The sequence below is a fragment of the Lepus europaeus genome, chromosome 1 (assembly GCF_033115175.1).
Source record: "Lepus europaeus isolate LE1 chromosome 1, mLepTim1.pri, whole genome shotgun sequence".
NCBI lineage: Eukaryota > Metazoa > Chordata > Mammalia > Lagomorpha > Leporidae > Lepus > Lepus europaeus.
The window spans coordinates 38612951-38637073 of NC_084827.1; the positions used below are offsets into that span (position 1 = coordinate 38612951).

Sequence of the window (24123 nt, forward strand, 5' to 3'; positions counted from 1 at the left end):
CTCCCACCTACTCTCCTGCCATTCTTCTTCCTCCCTCTCCTATCCCCATTCTTAATTTTTATAAAGATCTATTTTCAGTTTACTTTATACTCATAAGATTAATTTTTCACTAAGTGAAGAGTTCAACAAATAGTATGAAGAATAAAACACTGTTCCTCAACAGTTGCGACAAGAGCTCTGAACATCATCAAGCCTCAAAATGTCCATTCAACTCCTATACATTATATTTTTTGTACTTGATTAGTTATCACATATTAGGGGAAACATGGTATTTGTCTTTTTGGGACTAGCTTATTTCACTATGTATATAGTTTTCAGCTGCATCCATTTTATTGCAAAAGATAGGATTTCATGTTCTTACCCCAATATGTGGTATTCCAAAGTGTATGTATACCATAATTTTTGAGAGGTCACTAGTTGACCCCTAAGCAAGCACTCAAAATAATTATTGTAGTGTCCTATAATGACAATGTCAAAATGAAACTATAAATGCAAAACATGGTATGCTTTATAGAACAATATAGAAAAATTTATGAAAATGTGGAATATTTATTTATTAAAGATTTATTTTATTTGAAAGGCAGGATTACAGAGAGAGAGAGAGAGAGAAAGAGAGAGAGTGAGAGAGAGAGAAATGTTCTATCTATTGGTTCATTTCCCAAATGGCTGCAACTGCTAGGGCTGGACCAGGTTGAACCAGGAGCCAAGTGGTTTGTCCAGCTCTCCCACTTGGGCACTTGGGTTCAGGAGACAAAATACTTGGATCATCTTCCATTGCTTTCCCAGGTGCTTTAGCAGAAAGCTGGACCAGAGGTGGAGATGCTAGGACTTGAAGTGACTTCTATATGGGATGCCAGTGTGACAGGTGGCAGCTTAACCCACTATTGCCACAATGTCAATCCGGAAACTGGAATATTTAAGTTGAAAGTTAACAGTTTTTAATTTAGGACAAGTAAAATAATTAGCATACATTATTCAAGAGCCAATTAATTGCTTTCAGTCCTTTAAATACTGCAACAGACTACATTTCCACCAATATTAATTATTCATCAAGACAATGCTTTTTGGAAAGGGCATTTGACACAGCCCATAGTGTTTGAGGAGTTGGAGCCCTGGCTACACTGCTAATTCTGGTTTATTGCTAATACATACACTGGGAGGCAGCAGGTGATAGCTCAGGTTAGAAAGGCTGTCTCCCATATTGAATTTGATCACCTAAACTGTATTATAGTTTAAGTGTTTGAAACGCTAAAGATTGTCACTATGATTTCTGTCAGTTTGATAAGATCTTATCTGTTTTTCCAAATCCTATAATCCATCGCCAAGAATCCAGCACCATCTGTCTCCAATTGTAATCCTGTATTGAGTGATTGGAGCTAATTTAATAGCATGAAAGTTATAACAATTCTACCATCAGCTTAAAGGCAAAAGAAGTTCTTGGCTTTGTTTCCAGGGACAATGATTAGTCAAATGTATTACTCATCATATAACTCAGAATTTGCCTTTGAGTATATAACATTACATTTATTTATTTCGGTTAAATATAAATAGAATACATGCTTGACATTCTTTTTTCATGTAAACCATTTACTCAAAATGACAACTATACAAGGGTAGTTTTAAACACTCATGGAAAAAAGGAATTAAAAGATAATTTTATTTTTGCATAAAAACATTTTAAAATTCATGCATACTTTTTTTTAGTAACACATATTTTCCATGAATTTTTGAAGGCCACTCATTTGTAGGGTAAAAATAATGAATTTTGGAGGGATTTTTACAAAAATATAAACAGGTTTTATAAGAGCCATTAAAGGATATGTTTATTGAACATTCTAAGCACAAATTAAAAACAATTAGTTTAACATTTGATAAGATAGCAAATAATAGTTGTAAATGTTGTCATTTGAAAAGTATAATTACATTTGAAACATAAATGTGTAACATAAGAAATAACATAGTGGTTTTGTTTAAAATTTTTGCTAATGCTTGCTTCAGAAGCACATGTACTAAAATTGGAATATACAGAGAAAATTAGCATGACCCCTGTGCAAGGATGACCTGCAAATTTGTGAAGCATTGAATATTCAAAAATAAGTTTAAGTGATACATAAAAATTATATATATTCATTAGTAATACGCAATTTTATTTTTTAAAATTTTATTTAAATTATACAAGTTTCATTATATCTCCTACATACAGATTTAGCAACATAGTGATACCTCCCACCCTATCCTTCCTCCCACCCATGCTCCAACCTTTCTTCCTCCTCCCTCTCCCATTTCCACTCTTAATTTTTTACTAAGATATACTTTAAGTTTACTGAATGATCATAAAGTTAACCCTACATTAAGTAAACAGTTCAGCAAATAGTATGAAGACAAAATAAAAGTCTCTTAAAAGAAGAGACAAGGGCTCTAAACAACCATCCAATCTCAAAATGTCCATTTAACTCCAATACATTTCATTTTAGGTAATTTATTAGTTACCACAGATCAGGGAGAACATATAATATCTGTCTTTTGGGGACTTGTTTATTTCACTAAGTATAATGGTTTCCACTTGCATCCGTTTTGTTGTAAAAGACAAGATTTCATTTTTTTAACAGCTGAATAGTACTCCATAGTATATATTCATCACAATTTCTTTATCCAATCAATAGTTGATGGACATCTGGGTTGATTCCATATCTTAGCTATTTTAAATTGAGCTGCAATGAATATAGGGTACAGATTACTTGTTCATTTGCTAATATCTTTTGGTTTAGGTAAATTCCCAGGAGTGGGATGGCTGGATCATATGGTAGGTATATAATCAAATTTCTGAGGTACTCCAATACTGCATTCCATAGTGGCTGGACCAGGCTTCATTCCCATCAACAGTGGATTAGGGCACTTTTCACTTCACATCCTCACTAGCATTTGTTTTTTGTTGATTTCTGTATGAGAGCCATTCTAACTGAAGTTAGATGGAACCTCATTGTGGTTTGGATTTGCATTTCCCTCATGACTAGTGATCCTGAGCATTTTTTCATATATCTGTTGACCATTTGAATTTCTTCTCTTGAAAAATTCCTGTTCAAGTCCTTTGCCCATTTCTAAACTTGATTGTTTGTTTTGTTGTTGTTGAATTTCTTGAGCTTTTTATAAATACTGGATCTTAATATGCAATTTTAGATACATTTGTACATTATGTAACATCCAATCACATAAAGAAGATGTTTCTTGCAGCTATAATGGATGACCATCCTGAAATTTCAAGATCCAATATGTCTAATCTTTGAACTGTATTTGAGAGTTCTGTTATAAATCTAAAACACAAAATGAGTTATTAGGTTTCCTGAAGTCAAACAAGGGTATTTTTAAAAAAGCCCTACATGTATGTGTCCCTGAAAAATATCTGATATTTCGTCATTTAATTGCTAACTATTGTGCTGACTTTCTGTTATTTTTAGTTTCAAAATGAGACAGCATTTACATGTTAAAATGAAATAGAGTCATACTTTATAATAAGTTTCTTTTTGGTTAAAGTACTTTTTGTGGAAAACTTGGCTGCTTTCTTCTTAAATTTCATTGTATTATATCATAGTTAGGTGTGGTTCTGAGAAATCAGTTATCCTGTAACAACTTTTTTTATGGGTTTATAACAAATGGCAATTGAATCATTTTCCTTGTCATGAAAAAATGGACACATGATTATAATGCATTTATAAGTTGTCCTTTTAGTGTAACAAAAGAACAGTGACAGAATTTAACCTGGAATTTACAAAAACCCTAAGAAACCCTAAGAAATGTGTTCAATGAATGCATTTTTCACAATCCATAGAAAAATTATAAGGATGGACATTACATGAAAATAACCATTGAACTTCACTTTTCTTGGTAACTTACCAGTGATTTTTATGACAAATTTAGCAGACATTTCTAAATCTTCTTATATAGTTTTAATTTTTAAATGCTCAAGTGAAATTATTATCAGGAATGCATAAAAAATTAGAAGCATAGTGGGTAAGTTCCATTTTGAATGAACTCTCTCCAGAGATAGAGTTGGTCAGTGCTTCTCTTGTGCTATGTCTAGGTACCTTACCTATTTTTTTTTAACAAAAATATCTAAGTTGCAGCAGTAGGTGCTTGGTGCAGTGATTGGGACACCATTTGGGATGCCCACATTGTGTGTCAGAGTGCCTGGGCCTGAATTCCAACTTTGATCTGATCCAGCTTCCTGTTGGTGTGTATCCTGGAAGGCAGCCATTGACAGCTCAAGTGGTTGGGTATCTGCCATCTCACTGGTGGACCAAATTGTGTTCCAGAACTGTGGCTCAGTCCTGGCCCAGTCTTGGCTCTTGTGGGCTTTTGGGGGCATGAACCAGCAAATGCTGAAATCTCTCTTTCTCTCTCTCTCCCTCGTTTCTCTCTGCACTGCACTTCAAATAAATAAAGAAATTTATTTATAAAAGCCCAAATTGCTATTCAGTGATCCACTTGAAAGCCTTCTCTATTAAACTTTGAAGGCTTTGACAACCAATGATATGCATTTTATTTATGTCCACCATTTTACCAAGCATATAGGAGGCACTCAATACATGTTTGCTGAGTTGACTTAAATTTACATCTTTGCACTGAAATGGAAACTTGGTTTACTGAGAGTACAATATAGGTAGTTTTCTTTTAATTTTCTGCAGTCCTAACTTTTTCAGGTAGAAATTCTTATCAGTATTTTAAAGCATCTATCATTAGGCACAATTATTTTAGTCTTGGGAAAGAAAAAAAGTTAGTATCTAGAGTAGAACGATGACAAAAGAATGGTCTGAGATGATTGAACTATTAGGAACAGAAACACAAAGAAATCCTGGAACCTTGGGATTAGACTCAGTCATATGGGGGTGGCAGAGAATAATTTGGTGAGAATGGAAGGCAAGGAAATATCAAATCCTAGAAAAATCTCCAAAATATGCAAAAGAAAGACATGGAAAATGTGTTAACTGCAACAAAAATCATCAGAATAGAAGATGATTTGTGCTGGAGGCAGATAATGCTCAGAAAATCTGGAAGATACATTCTTAGCATAATTTTTAATCAGCAGTTAATCCTAATTTCATCCTGAATTTTCCATGTGCGTTTATCTCTGGAAATATTCACCTAACTGTAGGTTCTTTGACTTCAGCCTCAGTGCTTTTAAAAGGACCATTTACATCCCAATTTTGATCCTCCTCATATATTTTCTGTTTAAATTACAACCATTGCTTAAGATCTTCTTTTCTCAGAAGAACTATAGGAGTCATTTCCTTTTTTGTTTGCTTGTTTTTTTTTTTTTTTTTTTTTTTTTTTCCTTTTCACAAAGAAACAGAGAGAGGAAGAGAGATAGACAGAGTTCCCATCTACTGGTTCATTTCCCAAATGCTGAAAAAGGTCAGAGCTGGGCCTCACTAAAGCCAAGAGCTGGGCACTCAATCGATGTCTCTCCTGTGAGTGGCAGGAACCCAGTTACTTTAGCAGTCTCATGGCTGAGTGCCATGGTCTGCACCAGCAGGAAGCTGGGGCCAATGTGAGGGTTCTTAACAGCTACATCAAACACCTGCCCCTCTAGTCATCTTTATCCAGTTCAGTTTACTCTACACCCTTAAGATCTCTTTGATCTCTCCGTTCTCCATATTTCTTGAATTCATTTTAATCCAGGTGCTTTCTATTTCTTAGTTTACTGCAAGATCCTTCTGAATTGTCTTTTTGCCTTAGGTTATGGCAACTCCATAACCCGTTCACAGGATTATCACAAAAGAAAACTCCTTGAAGTTCAAATATAACTCTCTTCTAAAAGCTCCCCCACCCCATTCAGTAAAATCCCAAAATCTATAGGCTGGCATACACAATCTGTCACGACATGAGCTCTGCAGTCATAAGTAAAGGCACATCTTTGCTTTGGAACATTCTATGTGTTTTCTGGGAACACATCAACTCCATATTTTTTATTCCACCCTCCTTCAACTAGATGCAGAAAAACCATCTCTGAAACATTTCCATGGCTTCGAAAAACACATTTCCCTCTTACATATGCTCTTATATATGTTTATGGATGCCTTCGATGGCACTTACAATTTATTTAAATATTCGATTTTATTGGTCACCTTACTAGAGTGAGCCCTCCAGGGACAATAAATGATCTTTGCACCCACTGTGTATGTGGCAGCATCAGGCATGCACTGGACTGATGTGAATGGCATTAACATCCATGTTGTCCACACTTACATTCCTTAACCTATAAATCGTCAACTCTTCACCATCCACCAGAGCAGTCAAATCCTCTACCATTTTAATATATGGCATGGGAAATCTGAAAACATATCTGTGCATTATTTTACCTGTGAGGACACCATATAAAATGCAACACCTATTGGAGCCAGCACTGTGGCACAGTAGGTTAATCCTCTGCCTACAGTGCTGGCATCCCATATGTGTTCTGGTTCTAGTCCCAGCTGCTCCTCTCCTGATCCAGTTCTCTGCTGATGGCCTAGGAAAGCAGTAGAAGATGGTCCAAGTTCTTAGACCCCTGCACCCGCATGGGAGACCTAAAGGAGGCTCCTGGTTCCTGGCTTCAGATCAGCCCTGTTCTGGCCATTACGGCCATTTGGGGAGTAAACCAGCAGATGGAAGACCTCTCTCTCTGTCTCTCCCTCTCACTGTTTGTAACTCTGTCAAATAAATAAATAAATAAATAAATAAATTTTTTGTATTTTAAAGTGTTTTTTTAACTTTTATTTAGTAAATATAAATTTCCAAGGTACAGCTTTTTGGATTACAGTGGCATTTTCCCCCCATAACCTCCCTCCCACCCACAACCCTCCCATCTCCCACTCCTTCTCCCATCCCATTCACATCAAGATTCATTTAAAAAATGCAACACCTACTTATCTTTAAGCACGCACACTACTTAGATTGATTTAAAATTTTTAATGTATGTTTTCTTTTTCTTACTTAAAGAGTACAAGCAGATCCTATGTCTTTTCCATTCTCGAACCCCACATAATTAGGATGACCATGAAAGCCCGTTTGCCTACAAAAAAAAATCCCATTGTAGTCCTAATGCCTACCTATACTTTCTACTGTCAAAACTCATGAAGTTTACATAAAAATAATTTGACAACACAGCAGTTAGTAATTATTTCATAGTTATATACTTACATTTGTTAATTTTGAATATATATATATATATATATATATATATATATAAAGTAAAGGAATTTTCTATTGCCCTTGGGTGATAAAAATTGCAAGAAGCAAGGGAAACAATGTACTAAAGAAATGTATAGCTAAAGAGCTGAGCTAGGGATATGAATTGTGCATAAGTTATTACTTTTTAAGTGAGAATAATTAGGTTTAGTGAAATAACCAGAAGGGTAGAAGTATTGTGAAGACAACCTGTGATGTGGAAGAATCTCAGATGTTGGTAACTTCTCTGATTTCATTGTTGGATGTCTACAGTAGTATTATTAGAAACCTTTTCTTTGTTTTCCTTCCTTCCTTTCTTTTTTTAAAGATTTATTTATTTAATTATTTATTTGAAAGTTAGAGTACACACACACACAGATCTTCTATCCCCTATTTCACTCCCCAGATGACTGTAATGGCTGGAACTGGGCCAGGCTGAAGCCAGGAGCCAGAAGCTTCTTCCAAGTGGGCAGCATGGGCCTAGGCTCTTGGGCCATCTTCTGCTGCTTTTCCCAGGCCATTAGCAGGGAGTTGGATCAGAAGTGGGGCAGCTGGGGCATGAGCCAGGACACATATGGGTCCCCTCCTCTCTCCTCCTCTCCCCTCCTCCCCTCCCCTTCTCTCCCCTCCTCTCTTCTCCTCTCCCCTCTTCCCCTCCCCTTCTCTTCCCTCTCCTCCCCTCTTATTTCCTCCCCTTCCCTCCCCTACCCTCCCATCTCCTCCCCTCCTCTCCTCTCCCCTCCTTGCTTCTTCCCTCCCCTCCTCCTCCTCTGCTCCCCTCCTCTCCTCTCCCTTCTTCTCCTCTTCTCCCCTCTCCTCCCCTCCCCTCTCCTCCTCTCTCCTCCTCTCCTCTCCCCTCCTCTCCTCCCCTCCCCTCTCCTCCTCTCTCCTCCTCTCCTCTCCCCTCCTCTCCTCCCCTCCCCTCTCCTCCCCTTCTCTTTCCTCCTATCCCCTCCTCCCCTCTCCTCCCCTCTTCTCCCCTCCCCTCCTCTCCCCTCTTCCCCTCCCCTTCTCTTCCCTCTCCTCCTCTCATTTCCTCCCCTCCCCTCCTCTCCCCTCCTCTCCTCTCCCTTCTTCTCCTCTCCTCTCCCCTCCCCTCTCCTCCTCTCCTCCCTTCCCCTCTCCTCCCCTCCTCTTTCCTCCTATCCCCTCCTCCCCTCTCCTCCTCTCCTCTCCCCTTCTCTCCCCTCTTCCCCTCTCCTTCCCTCCCCTCCCCTCCTCTCCTCTCCTCTCCCCTGCTCTCCTCTGCCCTCTTCCCTCCCCTCCTCACCTTCCCTCTCCCCTCTTTGATTCCCTTTCCTTCCTCTTTCCTCCTCCCTCTTTCCTTCCTAAAATCACTTGGGATTAAATCAGAGATAATAATACACTAACAGTACAGAAGTAATGATCTTACACAAGGAAAATAAAACCCACTTTTTGTGATCATTATATTATATCTGTGTTTTACAAGCATCCTTTATCACTTCTAGGTGTTACATTCTTTACCACATTATATAAATTTGGATATAAAATTTTGGAATTAGGGCCAGCACCAGAGCTCAATAGGCTAATCCTCCGCCTGGGTTCTAGTCCCGGTCAGGTCGCTGGATTCTGTCCCAGTTGCCCCTCTTCCAGGCCAGCTCTCTGCTGTGGCCCGGGAGTGCAGTGGAGGATGACCCAAGTGCTTGGGCCCTGCACCTGCATGGGAGACCAAAAGAAGCACCTGGCTTCTGGCTTCAGATTAGCGAGGTGCACCGGCCACAGTGCGCCAGCAGCGGCGGTCATTGGAGGGTGAACCAACGGCAAAGAAAGACCTTTCTCTCTGTCTCTCTCTTTCACTCTCCACTCTGCCTGTCAAAAAAAATTTGGAATAAGGAATACAAGTTATACCAATATAACATTGAATAAAAGCAATAAATCAAGTTATGTAATAAATTTTTATGAATGGTATACTTAATTGTTGCCTTCAGTTTTTGGTTTCCATATTGCTAAAATAATATTTTGAAATTTTTGTACTGAATAATTCTATAGATGGGAGTTTCCTATAAAGCCAGAACCAGCCAATTCATCAGAAAAACCTGTTAACCACATTATAGATATTTGTTTTTAAGTAAATTGTTTTCTATGGGTATAAACCACAAAATAAAGCAGAATTATGGTTTGGAAGGTCACTCTATTTCAATATAGTCCTGTATCCTGGATTCAGTAGAAATACTTTTCTTTATCAGCGGCTTTCTGAAAAATTTTCAGTCTTCTTTTTTCTAAATCAAGTTATCACCAAATGTATGGAAGCACTAGCTTTCAAATTATAATTTTATCTAGACATGGATTTTCTACTTTCCAAGAGAAATATCCCCATTTTCTTTGATGTTCACACACAAAAATGCACACACAAATGCACACACACTATTTCTTATCATCTGGGGGGTTATCCACTTCACTCCACTCCTCTTTTAAGGATATTCAGCTGGAAAGAAGCAAAATATGTAATATTTGGAAGTCAGCCATAGCTATCTTTTCAAATTAGATAAACCATGCATCAAGGTAACTAGCAGTGTAAAAGTCTGGACATGTAAATTTCTTGTTAGAGATGCCACCTGCCTTTACCTGGCCAGCTCTCCTCCCAGCCCAGCCAAGTAATGAAAGTCAACAGAGTGCCTTCCCCTAGGAGGTTCATACCTCCCTTAGGATATACCCTATGTGAAGAGATAGATAGGTCTGGGCCTCTGAATTTACAAGGCCTAAAGCCCACCAGATTATTATCAAGCCCCTTCTATCAGGTTCTATTTGCCTCTCAATCAGAAAACTTAATTGTAGCTTAGACAGCACCTTTCTTAGCTCCTCTAATAATGACTCTGTCCTTTGTTCTAGACCCTGTCTAGCACACTGGGGCCTCATTCCTTTGTAATCATAACCTCTACTCTACCACCAATGGCTCTACTCCCAACATGTGTGTACTGATGGTCCTCTTCCCCACTTAATGCTGTATAATTGTTCAAACCTGGTAAATGCCACTCTTAGGATCATTGGTTACTACCCTCACTCTGTCTTTTATGACCTTGTCTAAATATGATCAGAGTCGGCAAACTTGGAAGGCTTCCATAGCCTTGGCAACTCATGATGACAGCCTAGGATGGTTACTGGCGCCATAAACTAGAGTGTCAATTTGTTGGGTCACCAACAGGAGCCACTGTGCACTTGCTCCTCATGTGGGATCTCTGTCCTTAATGTGCTGTACATTGTGATTTAATGCTATAACTAGTATTCAAACAGTATGTTTCACTTTGTGTTTCTATGTGGGTGCAAACTGTTGAAATCTTTATACTAAATTGATCTTCTGTATATAAAGAGAATTGAAAATGAATCTTGATGCAAATGGAAGGGGAGAGGGAGCGGGAGAGGGGAGGGTTGCGGGTGGGAGGGAAGTTATGGGGAGGGGGAAGCCATTGTAATCCATAAGCTGTACACTGGAAATTTATATTCATTAAATAAAAGTTTAAAAAAAAAGTCTGGACAGTTTTATTTACTTACCTTAGCACCACTTTGTGTGTGTGTGTGTGTGTGTGGTGTACATGCACATGTGATCTGACAGCAGCTAATTGCCCACTGGAAGTCTTGGGGTTGACTGCAGGGCTCTGCTCTTAATTCACAATCATGACCCTCAGGTCAATGCCAACAGTAGACAGACTTCCTGTGGGGTTACTCTCGACTCAAGTGGATGGGCAATTCTGGAGAGTTTGGCACCCCTGATTTCCTTCCTGGGAAGTAGAGGATTATTAAGACTTAGTGTTGTAAATGTATATGAAGTTCTCCAAAAAATCTAGAGGGCTTACTAGAGTCTTCTCATTGTGGGAGAAATGGGGTAGCTTAGCCTTCTAAAAGGATACCATTCCCAGGTTTCTTGATTCAAATGAATAAACCTTGCTTGTTTGGTCACATGTCACCTCTGCACCTCAAGACAGGTCAGTCCTAAGGAAACAAGGTGACTCTATGCACAGAGTGGAGGTGTCTGAGGTAGAAGCCTCATTCAAACCCTAGACCCTGGTGAATCCACTGGGTTCCATCGCTTTTTGAGATCTTGCTGAGAATGGCTGCATACCTCAGCTGTAGTTCTCCCGTCCACTCACTGCTGCAGTCTGTCTTTGGAGGCAGACAAGTATGGATTGCAGGACTGAAAAAAAATCACTATTGAGAATGAAGTCTTAGATCTAATCTTAAGAATTTAACACATGTTCCTAATGAAAATACCTGTTCCTGCATGAAAATACAAAGTGTCTTGGTTTTTGTTTTTTTTCTTAAGGAAAACTAGTTTGCATTCCTCCTTCTTAAAGGATACATGTTATCACAAGCACAGTTTAACTTCAATCAATCCCACAGAACATATTAACTAGGGGCCCATTATTTACATAGTTCCCTGAAAACAAGGTATTGATATTGACACTAAGTAATCATCAGAGTGAATCAAACATCCTCGTCAATTCCTTTGTCATATTTTGGTGCCTGCCTTATGGGTACATCTTCTTGAGGAAGATCCGAATACAGAAGCATCACTTACATTAGATCACATTGTCTTGTCCAAATTTATGTGCAGTGGAAACACTCCATGGGTATACAAAACCTACAGATCATTAAAAATGTCTAAGGCATCTAAACAATTAGAAATCTTTGAAATGCCTTTCTTCAAACAGCCCCTACCCTTAAATAGCCTCACCATTGATTTACCCATCCCCTCCCCCGCCAGAGGTTTTCTGGGTATGGGACTTCCATCAAAACTAGTTCATTTTCATGTTAAAACTAGTGATTACATTAGGCATGGATTTCATGCACTCTATAAGTGAAAAAGAAATTCACTACCATTCAGACTGGAGAATGTTGAAAAAGCTAAAAATATAAAAAAGCTGTGTAGAGGTGTTTTCAAGTTAATTCAAGTTTGTTCCATTTGCAGTGAGCAGTGAGGGAAAGTTGTATTCTCGTGATGGTGAAGTTCAGGAAGCAGGCAGATCGGCCCGGTCCTCATAATCATGTACATTATCAAGATGTCATTCAGTCCCACACTTTACTGAGAAAGATCCAAACAAAAAATATGAGTGTTCGCAGAAGTATTTCTCAAGAGAGTGGCTGTCATTTACATTTTGTCATTTAAGTACATGCTGTGTGTATGCCAGCCTTATATGCACATTGTGTTATTTAACGATAACTGTCAGCTCAGTTAGCAAAGAACAAAACTGAGTCTGTGAGAATTAATTATCCAAGATCAAGCAAGTATCTGTGGCTGATTCAGATTACATAACAGGCCTGTCCAGAGTACAGGGGTAAGATTTTTCGCAGTGGTTTATACCCCTGTTTCTGGGTAATAAAATTGAAGTTCGGCTACTGAATATGGACATATGTTAATTCCAAATCAAACATGATTCATTTTATTTATTTATTTATTTTTTTGACAGGCAGAGTGGACAGTGAGAGAGAGAGACAGAGAGAAAGGTCTTCCTTTGCCGTTGGTTCACCCTCCAATGGCAGCTGCGGCTGGCGCGTTGCGGCTGGCGCACCGCGCTGATCCGATGGCAGGAGCCAGGTGCTTCTCCTGCTCTCCCATGGGGTGCAGGGTCCAAGTTCTTGGGCCATCCTCCTCTGCACTCCCTGGCCACAGCAGAGAGCTGGCCTGGAAGAGGGGCAACCGGGACAGAATCCGGTGCCCGACCAGGACTAGAACCCAGTGTGCCAGCGCCGCAAGGCAGAGGATTAGCCTATTGAGCCGTGGTGCCGGCCACATTATTCATTATTACTTTGATTTTATGGAGTTTGTTTCTTTATGATACACAGATCACAATCCTTTAGAAGTGTGCGTGCATGCATTGTAGACACAAAGACATGAGCCAATTAGGCATGAGCCAATCTTTCTTCAGTGATATCCAATGGATTGACGAGTCATTCAGGCATTCTGTACACAAAGCCATAGCCTTTCTTCTCCATAACTGGTGGAAGGACCATGACAACTATGGCACAGACAGAGATTTATATTTGTGCCAACTTTTAATCTTTCTTAAGACTCCTCAGAGATGTGATATTTAGTGGTATGAGATTAGGGAGTGGAGCAAGCAGCTCATAAAGTGCAAAGATGTAATGTGCCAGTAATACGTTTCTCCACATTTGCTATGGAAATAGCTAAATCTTAAAACCTGTGCCCAATTAGGTGGGGTTTTGATGATCATGCATCCCTAAGACACTGTTAGGCAGAAGGTGATGCCAAAAACCTCTTCTGTGATTCAATTTGTCATCATAAAATATGTTTCAAAAGTAAAAAAGAAATCTGATTTTCTTGTGCTGGGCTAAGACTCAGTGTAGAACAAATGAGTCAGATTGTCTATTTGACGATGATTAATTTTGTTTTCTTGGTTCTTCATAGCCAAATGGAATACTCCCTCACGAACTTTTGGCTGGTTTCTTTACAAACTAATTTCAAGAATTAAGAGAAAAGTTGGGACCTATAAGAAATGTTTCTCAACATTTTATAAACTTTAACTTAGTAGAATAAATATCTTTACTGAGAGCTTTCTTTGTCAGTACATGCATGTACAGATACATACCCATACACACACAAAAACCAAAAGAGCTCAATAAGTGCATCTTTAGAGAATTCTCTTTCCTCCATAAAAGATTGCAATTGAATTACTTTTAATTAAATGCAGTTTGAATACTGGTAAAAATTAAATACAAGTAAAAATACCTAAACAAACAAACAAACAAAAAGGAACACCCTTGATGGAATTGTGAATTAATTCCCCTTTAAAAGACTAAGAACGGGACCAGCATTGTGGTGCAGTAGGTGAGGCTGCCTGTGACTCCGGCATCCTATATTGGAGCACTGGTTCCAGTCCTCGCTACTCAGCTTCCAATCCAGCTCCCTTCTAGTGAACCTGGGAAAGCAGGAGAAGATTGCAAGTGCTTGGGCCACTGCTACGCTCATGGGAGACATGGATGGAGTTTCTAGCTCCTGTCTTTGGCTATTGTGGCCATTTGGGGAGTGATCCTGTGGATGGATAAACTGTCTCCCTCCTTGTCTCTGCCTCTTACTCTCTCCCTGTCTCTGTCACTCTGACTTTCAGATAAAATGAATCTTTAAATAAATGACAAACTAAGCCCAATTTTGGAAATGGACATCACTGAGAAGCTACAGTAGGACCTGACACATTCCAAAACAAGCCTATCAACTGTAGATTTTTTTTTTTTTAGTATAATGGAAGACTAACATATTCTGAATCACCTACACAAATAGCATGGACACAAATTTGGCAGTCATTTAAAGAATGCATTTGTATTTCTATTCTAAGAATTAAACTACATGACTATAAATATAAAATTGACATCTGGGAATTATTTCCAGGGCACAGTGTGAAAAAGATTATCACAGCTGTTGCTGTGTGATGCTTGTATGTCATTGTGAATGTGAGTGCTTGTGAGTGTGAGAGAACATTTTAATACTCTCTAGAAATTGTGTAGAAATAATGTAAATGTTTAGGCAAAGCACTGCACCAGATTCCAACCACTCAGTTTTATGTATTTGAACAACCAGCTCATCTCTCTCAATGCCTATTCTCCATTCTGTAAAAATCAAGAATTGGACTAAGTTATGTTTGGGATTCTTTTTCCTTCTAATATTCCAGCTATGTAAATTTCATACTCTGGCTCTTTTATCAGTTCTTTTTCATCCTACTTTTTTTTTCCTAGTCCTTTTCAAAATGACTAGTGATTAGAAAAGAAATGAATTTAGGACTTCAAGTAAGGGTTAAAGATGAAGGGAGTAAGAGAAAAAAAGCAAACAAATCAAGCAGGCAGTATTCACATAATGCATGGTTGTTACAAAGCAGTTTCAGACACATGCCCCAATTAAGTTAGATTATCACTTAACAATGCCATCTCCGTGCTGAAATAAAATTATTTTAAACCTCTCTTCATGAGTCTATTTAAGGTGTCCATTCATTGAGTGAGAATCAATCATGACAAATTTAGAGAAGTTTTGGCCATTGTACAAATAATGAGTGTCCTAAAAAAATGCACTGCAGAAATTAAAGTCCAGAGATTTTTCAGAGAGAAGTGAGTTCAAATTGGTGTTGCTGTCAAGAAAAGGTGTATTTTTTCGCCTCGTGTATCATGATATAACATTTTTCTGTTTAACATCTTTTTTTCAGAGTTTTCCACAGGGCTGGTCAATGCTTCGGTTAACTTGGTCTGGCAGATGGAGCAGAAGGAATGTTGACTTGTAACCAAGAAAGACTGAGCTGCAGTCTCCACTTGGTTTACATACACATAGTTACCCTCTGCTGTCCTAATTTTTTTCATCTGGGTAATAGGTTAACTGGAATAGTTAATCTGAAAGGTCTCTCGTTGGTGAAAACTCTGTAAGTACGCCATGAGGAAGGACATGACATTTGGACTTACAAATATTGTACACCTAGGATTCATATATATTCACCCACATGGCATAAATATCAGGCTGTCTTATACCCTTCCTAGTACTTAGTGACTTAAATACTTAACTTTTATGAATAAGTGCTTCATTTTTTTCAAATTATAAATCTGCCTTCCATTTGAGAAAGAGTTTAAATTCTGTAACATTTGGAAGAAACGAAGGAATTTGGAAACACCCTTGTGCCTGATCCTCTGATTTTAAGAAATATCTTTCTAATAAACAAAGAATTTGCTTTGGGATTATTTATTGTAAGAGTTAATAATCATACTATTACAAAGACTCCCAGCTGTACCTAGACTATTGTCAAAAATCCAAATAGTTATCAGATACCAAACATCTGTTCACTGCTGAAAAACCAGCTCCTTTTATTTACAGTTGAATTATAAAATGTGTTCTAAACAAAATGTATGCTGTGTTTAAACCAGAAAATCATAATTCAGTCAATAAATAAAATAATCAAAGAAATTATTTTGAAGTTATGACTTTTGCCTAAAAGAAAATAAATAGGGTATGTATAACTTTTCAAAACTTCACAACATGTATGTTAATATGTGTGTATTATTTACCTAGAAGTATTTTAAATAAACTTTTTAATATTAGAACCATTTAGATTTACAGAATCAGCATGAAGCTACCACAGGGAGTTCTCATATATTCTACACTCAAGTTCCCCTTTTATTATGTCTTACATTCACATGATTTATGGCACGATGACTGAACCAATACTCAGTTATTGTTAACTAAAGTCCCTGCTCTGATTAGATTTCCTAAGTTTGCTTCACCATCCCATTTGTTGTCCAGAACCCTATCCAGGATACTTTGTTATGCTTACTCGCCATAGCCCCTTCGACTGTGGTAACTTCTCAGACTCACCATATTTTTGGTGACCTTGAGAGTTTTGAGGATTAGTAGTCAGATATCCACGGAATATCCCTCTCCTTGGAGTTGTCTGATGTTTTTTCATCATCACAGGGGAAAAAATATACCTGGAGGAGGAAGAGCTTAAAGACAAAGTATCCTTCTTAGCACATCATGACAAAGACACATCTGATTGCTGTCCCCATGTCCCACCTGTTAACCTGGGAGTCCTAGTTGGATGTGGGTGGTCCAATTTCCCCATATTTAAGCCACTCTTTTGTTTTTTCATTTTCCATTATTGTAGTCTTTGAGGGTACATCACTATGTATGGCCCATACTTAAGGAATGGGAATCCGTGCCCCCCTCCTCAAGGATAACACGTTTTTTTTCAAATTTTTTTGCAAGGAAGATTTATCTCTACTTCATTTGTCTGTTTATTTGTTATTTATATTGGGATGCATTTGCAGACATTTGTTTTATACTTTGGATTATGATCCATTAATACTTTACTTATCTTGTCCCAAATTTCCAACTTTTGCCATTAGGAACTCTTATAGTTGGCTCCTGGATTCCTTCAATGTACCCATCATTGTGGGTTTTCGAAAAAATTTTGTGAACACTTTCTCTGTTCTTGGGGCTGTAAGATGCTTCAGGCTCAACTGAAACCGCCTGTAAACCTCGACTGTAAACCTCCTGTCCAACCCCAGATCAGTCATTTGTCTTAGGAGTCCTGGTTCCTCTCACCAAAGAATTATGACCCAGGTGCTAGATGTCAGTAGAAATTTAAAAAGTGATAGTAATAAATATTTTTTCAAATATCTCTAATCACATAATTGAAAATAAAATTTTAGTTTTTATTCATAAACTACAATTATATAAATAAGATATTCCATAATTGTTTAATAATATTGGGTCCAGGGGCCGGCACTGTGAAGTGGTGGGTAAGGGCCACTGTCTTCAGTGCCAGCATCCCATATGGGGGCCGATTTGAGTCATGGCTGCTCCACTTCTGATCCAACTCTCTGCTATGGCCTGTGAAAGCAGAGGAAGATGGCCCAGGTCCTTGGGCCTCTACATGCAAGTGGGAGACCTGGAGATTTTGGCTCCTGGCTTCAGATCAGTGCAGCTTCAGCCATTGCGGCCATCTGGGGAGTGAAATAGCAGGTGGATGACCTCTCTCTCTTTCTATGCCTCTGCCTCTGTGTAATTCTTCCCTTGAATAAATAAAAAAAAAATTAAAAAAATAATGTTGGGTCCCAATGTGTCATTAGCAAGTTCCCTGGCAAGGTATAGAATATTAAAGATCTCTAATGGTTAGAGGAAGCCTCTTCAGACACTCAAGGGCATACAATCCACATAGACATGCCATGGGAGTAAATATTTTATTTCTTTCTAAATGTTTATTTATTTATTTTCATCTACTTTAAAGGCAGAGACAAAGAGAAAGACAGCTTCCATCCCTTTTATTCACTCCCCGAATGCCTGAAACAGCTTGGGTGTGCCAGTCTAAAGCCAGGAACCCAGAATTACATCTGGGTCTGCCATGTGGGTGACAGAGGCTTAAGCACTTGAGCCATCATCTATTACCTCTGAGGATGCACCAGTAGGAAGCTGGATCAGAAGAAGAGCTGCCAGGACTTGAACTAGTGCTCCCTTGAACCAATGTACCCCATCATTATGGGAAGCAGGCAGTGCAACCTATGGCTCAACTTGCTGTACCAAGACCAACTCTGAGAGAAATGGCTTTAAATCACCTTCAAGTTGACAGGTGTGTTCACATCATCACAATCTCGGAGGTTGGTTGTTTCCTCTGTGGGCATCACATCCCATCACGCTGCATTCACAAGAAAGCTGTGACTGCTCATTCTACAGAATCAAGACTCATTATTGAATCTTTTCAGAATTTATCCCAGAATGCAGCACAAAAGGTTTATTTAAAGTAAATCAGAACCAGAAATCAACAAATTTCCTAATACCATGATGGAACATAGAAACTTAAATATTTGGTGAAGTGTTTTATTGGAAATACAAAGTAACCAACAGTTCACATTTACATTCACCCAACTGTTTTTTTGGGAGGTATTTCTGAATGGATTTCACAATAATTACACAGAATTAGAAAGTGCATCAGCTTGGAAACCCAGAACCTCTGATGTAAGCCTAGACCTCTGAGTGTTTCTTACCAGGGTGATGTCAACAGTCCCTGAAGCCCCAAGACTAGACGTTCCTATAGAAAGTAGGAGGTAGAGCTGTATGGTCTGAAAGTCCATTTTCATTTTCTACACCTCAGGATACCATTTTCTCCAAAGTCTGCAAGATGTTAACTCTGTCATCTTATTAACAACATGGAAAGTTGTAAAAATCACCAGTGCACACACATTTTTCCTAACTTGATGTAATAGTTTGACTCCATTTTCAATGTTGCCTCATTGGTGGCAGCGTTTAGGCCTCCTCCCTTCCCTGCCCATCAGATTCCCCCTTTATACAAGGAAAATTAGGGCTCCTCTTAAGTCCTTGGCATTGGCAGCACGTATATGTCCTGAGGGGAACCCTTCTCTAGCTCCATCCCTTTACCACCATAAAGGTTCAACATGCCCTGGGCTCATTGTACTTGCACCTTCTATGCTTCCAGCACAGGCCCCCGTAACTTTCATATAACATCAGCTTTTGCATCCAATTTATTCATAGAGAAGGATGATCCTATCTGTGTGGAGGAGATCATAAAACTCTTGGTGATAAATATTACTTCACTTCTGATATAAGAGCCCTTATGATAATTCACATTAATATTTCCAGTTCCATTTGTTTCTATGTACCTTGTCTCAGCAGCTTGAAATGAGTAATTTGACGGCTTTGTTTACTTTTTTGTGTACTTTTGATACTCTTACTTGCTACTTAACCTATTCTCTCTTGGATTATTCATTTTCTAATATTTCCATTAATAATAAAGGGAAAATGCACTCTATAAAAGATTCTGTATAGGAACCACATCTGGGATATTGCCTATAATCTTAGATCAATAAACAGGGTTTAATAAACATATTTGTTGTTTGTTTTTATTCAAGGTAACAGCACAAGAAGTGCATCCTTTCACAACTTCACATGAATGTGATTTTTTTCCATTTTTAATTTTTTTTGTTTAATTAAAAGGCAGAGCAACTGGGTAGGGGGAGAAAGAGAATGGAGACACACACACACACACAGAACAAGTGACAGACAGAGATCTTCCATCCACTGTTTCACTCCCCAAATAGCTGTAACATCAAGGTGTGGATCAGGCTGAAACCGGAAGCCAGAAACTTCATCCAGGTCTCCCATGTGGATAGCTGGGGACCAAGCACTTGGACTGTCTTCTGCTGAACATTAACAGGGTGCTGAGCTGGAAGTGGAGCAGCTGGGACTTAAGCTTCTTGCAGCAATATGAGATGTTGGAGTCACAAGCAGAAGTTTAATCCATTGCATGACAACACTGGCCTCAGATGTAACTTTTCTGATCCTACAATGTTATTCCTTAGGGATTACAAAAGTACTACAATCTTACTAATTTTCGATCCTTAAAAACAAAAAGAATTTTGAATATCATTGGGAATTCACCAGAGCTTTGATAGATAACACACAGGGTGACTGAAGCCTTCACACAATATGTGCCTTCATAGATCCTATAAAACTTTGACACTCAACTTTCAAGCCAAAACTAGAAAACAGAAACAGTAGAAGCTGTAGAAAAATTTTAATTAAATGTCACAAAGAAGAACGTAGAGTGAGATGACTTCAAGGTAGTGTGAAAAAAAAAAATAGTTTTATTCAACCAGGACTGCAAATTCAGGTGAAATTGAAAACTGATAATGCCTGATGATGGGTTGATACAGGATGACATCTTCTGAGAGGGTTCCTTCCAGCTCTTTGACTGCAAAAACACATGTTGGAATTCAGGACTCTTAGGAGCCTCTAAATGCTGAAAGTATACATATGTTATTTGTTTGGTTGTATAAGCATTATAATTATAATAATTATCAAATTTATACTCATGTTATAAATTGAACATTTATTACACCAGTAACACAATAAATCATGTTAGTACTTTTTCAAATCCCCTGCCATGAATTCTTCATTATCTAGTCAAAACACAGCTGCTTTATGATGACAACTTTCCAAATTGCAGGTTTGAGGCCTTAGAAGCAAAAACTACTTGACTATTACAAGTAAAGGCGCGAGAACAGAAATTTACTTAGCCAACTCTTCTGACTTATGTATCGATAATAAAAGTTCAGAGTCAGTTTTGATTTTTCTCTCTCCTCTTCTATTTTCATTTATTCCGTTAAACTCTCCATTTAAGTGTAGAACCTCATATATCACTTGCAAACGCTAGTCTTCACCTGTGGTTCTATTACCTGATATCTCTTCTTTAAGATTAAAGAAGAAAGAAAAAAAACTGAAGGTGTACTGCGATTCTTCACAGGGTTTATTTGCAATTTTTAATTTGATGTTTACAAGAAAATTGGGGCAGAAAGCTTCAGCAAAAGATGTTTTATGTCAAAATGGCTGCAATTGTGGCAATTGTGCATTTGGGCAGTGTCCACCGTAACCAATATCATGCAGAAGAAAAATGGGATTAATTAAAGCTCTGCTTTCTCCCTTGTGTTCAATAAAATCATTGCTTTCTGGCTTTGCCTGTTTATGCCTGTGAACAGCACTAATGGGCTCACAGAGCAGCCCTTACTGACCCAGGTTTGGCATTTCAGCTGACCTAGGTGGTGCCTGACGTCATATCATGACTGGGTTCCAAAATAATTTAAAAGCACATTTGAGCGTTGACTATAAATACAGGTTTTTCTGGAAATGAATGAATGAGGTATGCATTCTAGGTTTATAAATTCAAAGAGAAAAACAAGATTCTGGCAGCAGAAACCGGTAAAAGGAGACAAAACAGACTTGGGGTGGGAGTAGGTGTGGTACGAAGAGTAACTTGTATTGTATCAGTTCGAAATGTTTCATCTGGCAAATACCTTTGCATGATTTTGTGTAAATTTCTAAAGAACTTTTAAAAGCTACAAAAGAAAATAGAGAGTTTATTTGAGATGTCACAAAGAGGGAAGGGAGAAACCAGTGTTACTTTAAAAAGAGAAACAGAACCGTTCCCTGTCAACAGAGAGTGGCTTCTCTTCTTGGACCTGTCCCAGGCCAAATAGTCTTGCATCAATAAGTGGTAATTAAAGACTGTGCTAAAGTACTGTGTTTCAGTGTGGCACTGGAATTATGCTAGGTAGCCCTGAGTGAATATCAAACAAAGCTCATAGAATTTCTAAATGTCCTTGGAGTCACCTGGTTGGAACTCAGAGAAAAGTAACCAACAAATGACAAAAAGCTTCAAGTTTAAAATTTAGCATACTTTCCTACCACGCTGAATGTTCTTAAACTTGTTTGGACATATTCTTTCTGTTAGCCTCCTGGAGAAAATACGTTCTATTAGAGTTACATGGAATTTATGTGCCACAAGCACGTGCAGGTCAACGAATCCCACAGCCAAGTGTCTCTGGATTCGGCAGAACTCACAGTCTGACTGTGCTGATATTTAGCAAACCATTTAATCTCTGCAAATGATTTAGCATTGTAAAGTACTACAAAGAACATCAGTGAGGAGTGCGTACAGATTATTAAATTCCAGGTTATGAACACTCCATTGTAGCAACATTCCCTAAGGACGGTTGTACCCTAGATACTGTTGCTGGGATGTTTGGATAACTCCATGTACTAAATGTAAATCAGAGCAGGATACACATTTCCCCCACTAAGGTCAGTAGTTTTCATAAACACATACCCTGTATGTTTATTAAGGTGACTTTTAATAAGTGATTAGAACATAGCATGTCATCTGTAAAATGGGCATTTGTGATGAGTTTATAGCCCCAAAGAAGTAATCCACTCAATTGACTTCTTGGTACTCTGATAATTCCTTCCCAAGTAGGAAGCCACTCATTTCCTCCCAACCTGTGTCATCTTCTTGAGTAACTTGTGCCACAGACAGGCTGGCCATAGTAAGACTGTAAAATGTGCAACTTCTGCATCAACTTCTCCTTCCACCAGCAATCCCCGTCCCTTCTACATCCAGATGATTAGGTTATGAACAAGCTGCATAGGTTTCCTTTTAGAAAAACAAATTTTATTTGAAATGCAGAGAGGCAGAGGGAGAGAGCTCACATCTTCTGCACTGGCTCACTCCCTAAATGCTGACAACAGGGAGCCAGGAATGCCATCCAGGTCTCCCACATGGGTGGCAGGAACCCAATTACTTGAGCCATTGCTGCTGCTTCACCCTGCTTCACCATCCCTTGGCTGGAGGCTGGGTATATGAAGGGACAGCTAAAGCTCAGAGAGAACATGAAGTTGAAGGAGGAGAGCCAATGGGAAATAAAACTACACAGTATTTCAGGTTCTATTAGGGTGAGCTTTACTTTAAATCATTCAATGAACTCATTAGACTCTTTGCAATCCGCAAAATGAAATCACTTTGCTAGACTTTCATTGGGCGAAGTTCTACTCCTTGTAACCAAACTAGATGAAAACATGGAGACAGCTTCAGAGTAACATAAGGCTCTCAGGCTATTACAAGGCTCATTTGTTGACTGACATCTGTGTAATCTAATGTAGTCATACAATTCCCAGAAAATTAATAGTGACCCTCCTTTTGTTTTTATAACTGTTTGAAAATGTTTACAACCTTTGCCTGTTTGATTAGAAATATATAAAAAAATTATAAATCTTATTTAAAGAGAAAGTTCTAGCAAGAAACTTTGAGCCAATAAGGAGCAAAAATTGGATTATGATTCAATCTATGTACTGATGTTTATGTATACGAGAATAATTTGAGTGGTTCTGTGTGGATGCTTATGGTTCCAGCACCATCCCCCTTCCCAGGCCATTGGAATGTGACTGAAGCCTGGACCCTAAGACCCCATCCCCATTCTCATGATAAACTCTAACCAATATGTGCATCTTTTCTATCAACAACTATTTCCCTTACATCATCAGTCCTGCAACTATTCTTCCAATCCTGCTGCTTCATCATCCCTTGTGTTCTCCCATCCTCAGGTACCCACTTGATAGAGTTTGCTAAAAATTCACCTTGACGTCCCAGGACCTAGACATGTTTCACTGTTTCTCAGCCTCTTTTTCTTCTTAAATACTCCAGACATGGCTTAGAGTCCAGAGCCCGATTCTCTAATTATATCCTTTGATGCCTCCTCAATGCCTTGGACAATTTTGCTGCATGCTATCAGGTTGACTTTGAAGTCATGGTTATGTAATTTTAGTTTACCTCTTACAGATACAAGTAATACAACTACATTTTTTGTTGTTGTTGTTAGTTCATTCCCCCACTGTCTGGGAATTAATTTCTGAGATTCTTGTTTCCCTAAACATCTGCTAATCCTCCCCTCCCTTGACCTCAGCACATGAACCAGTCTCAGAAACAATCTGAAGGGAATTGCTACTCCCTACCACTGTCCTCTTACTTTCATAATTCTTCAATTCAGTCTGAAGTTGACCTCTTCAATCAGTCTCAGTCCTCTTCCAACCACCTCAAGATATCTGCCTTGTAGGTTTCTCTTCTCTTCCCA

The 24123-nt window shown here is 38.5% G+C and overlaps 1 non-coding gene across 1 annotated transcript; it reads left to right on the forward strand.

Annotated features, from left to right (window-relative positions):
• Window positions 1–1989: 1989 nt before the first annotated feature.
• Window positions 1990–2091, forward strand: LOC133768520 (U6 spliceosomal RNA). The gene has a single exon (XR_009866989.1). It is a non-coding gene; the product is annotated as a U6 spliceosomal RNA (small nuclear RNA).
• Window positions 2092–24123: the final 22032 nt, after the last annotated feature.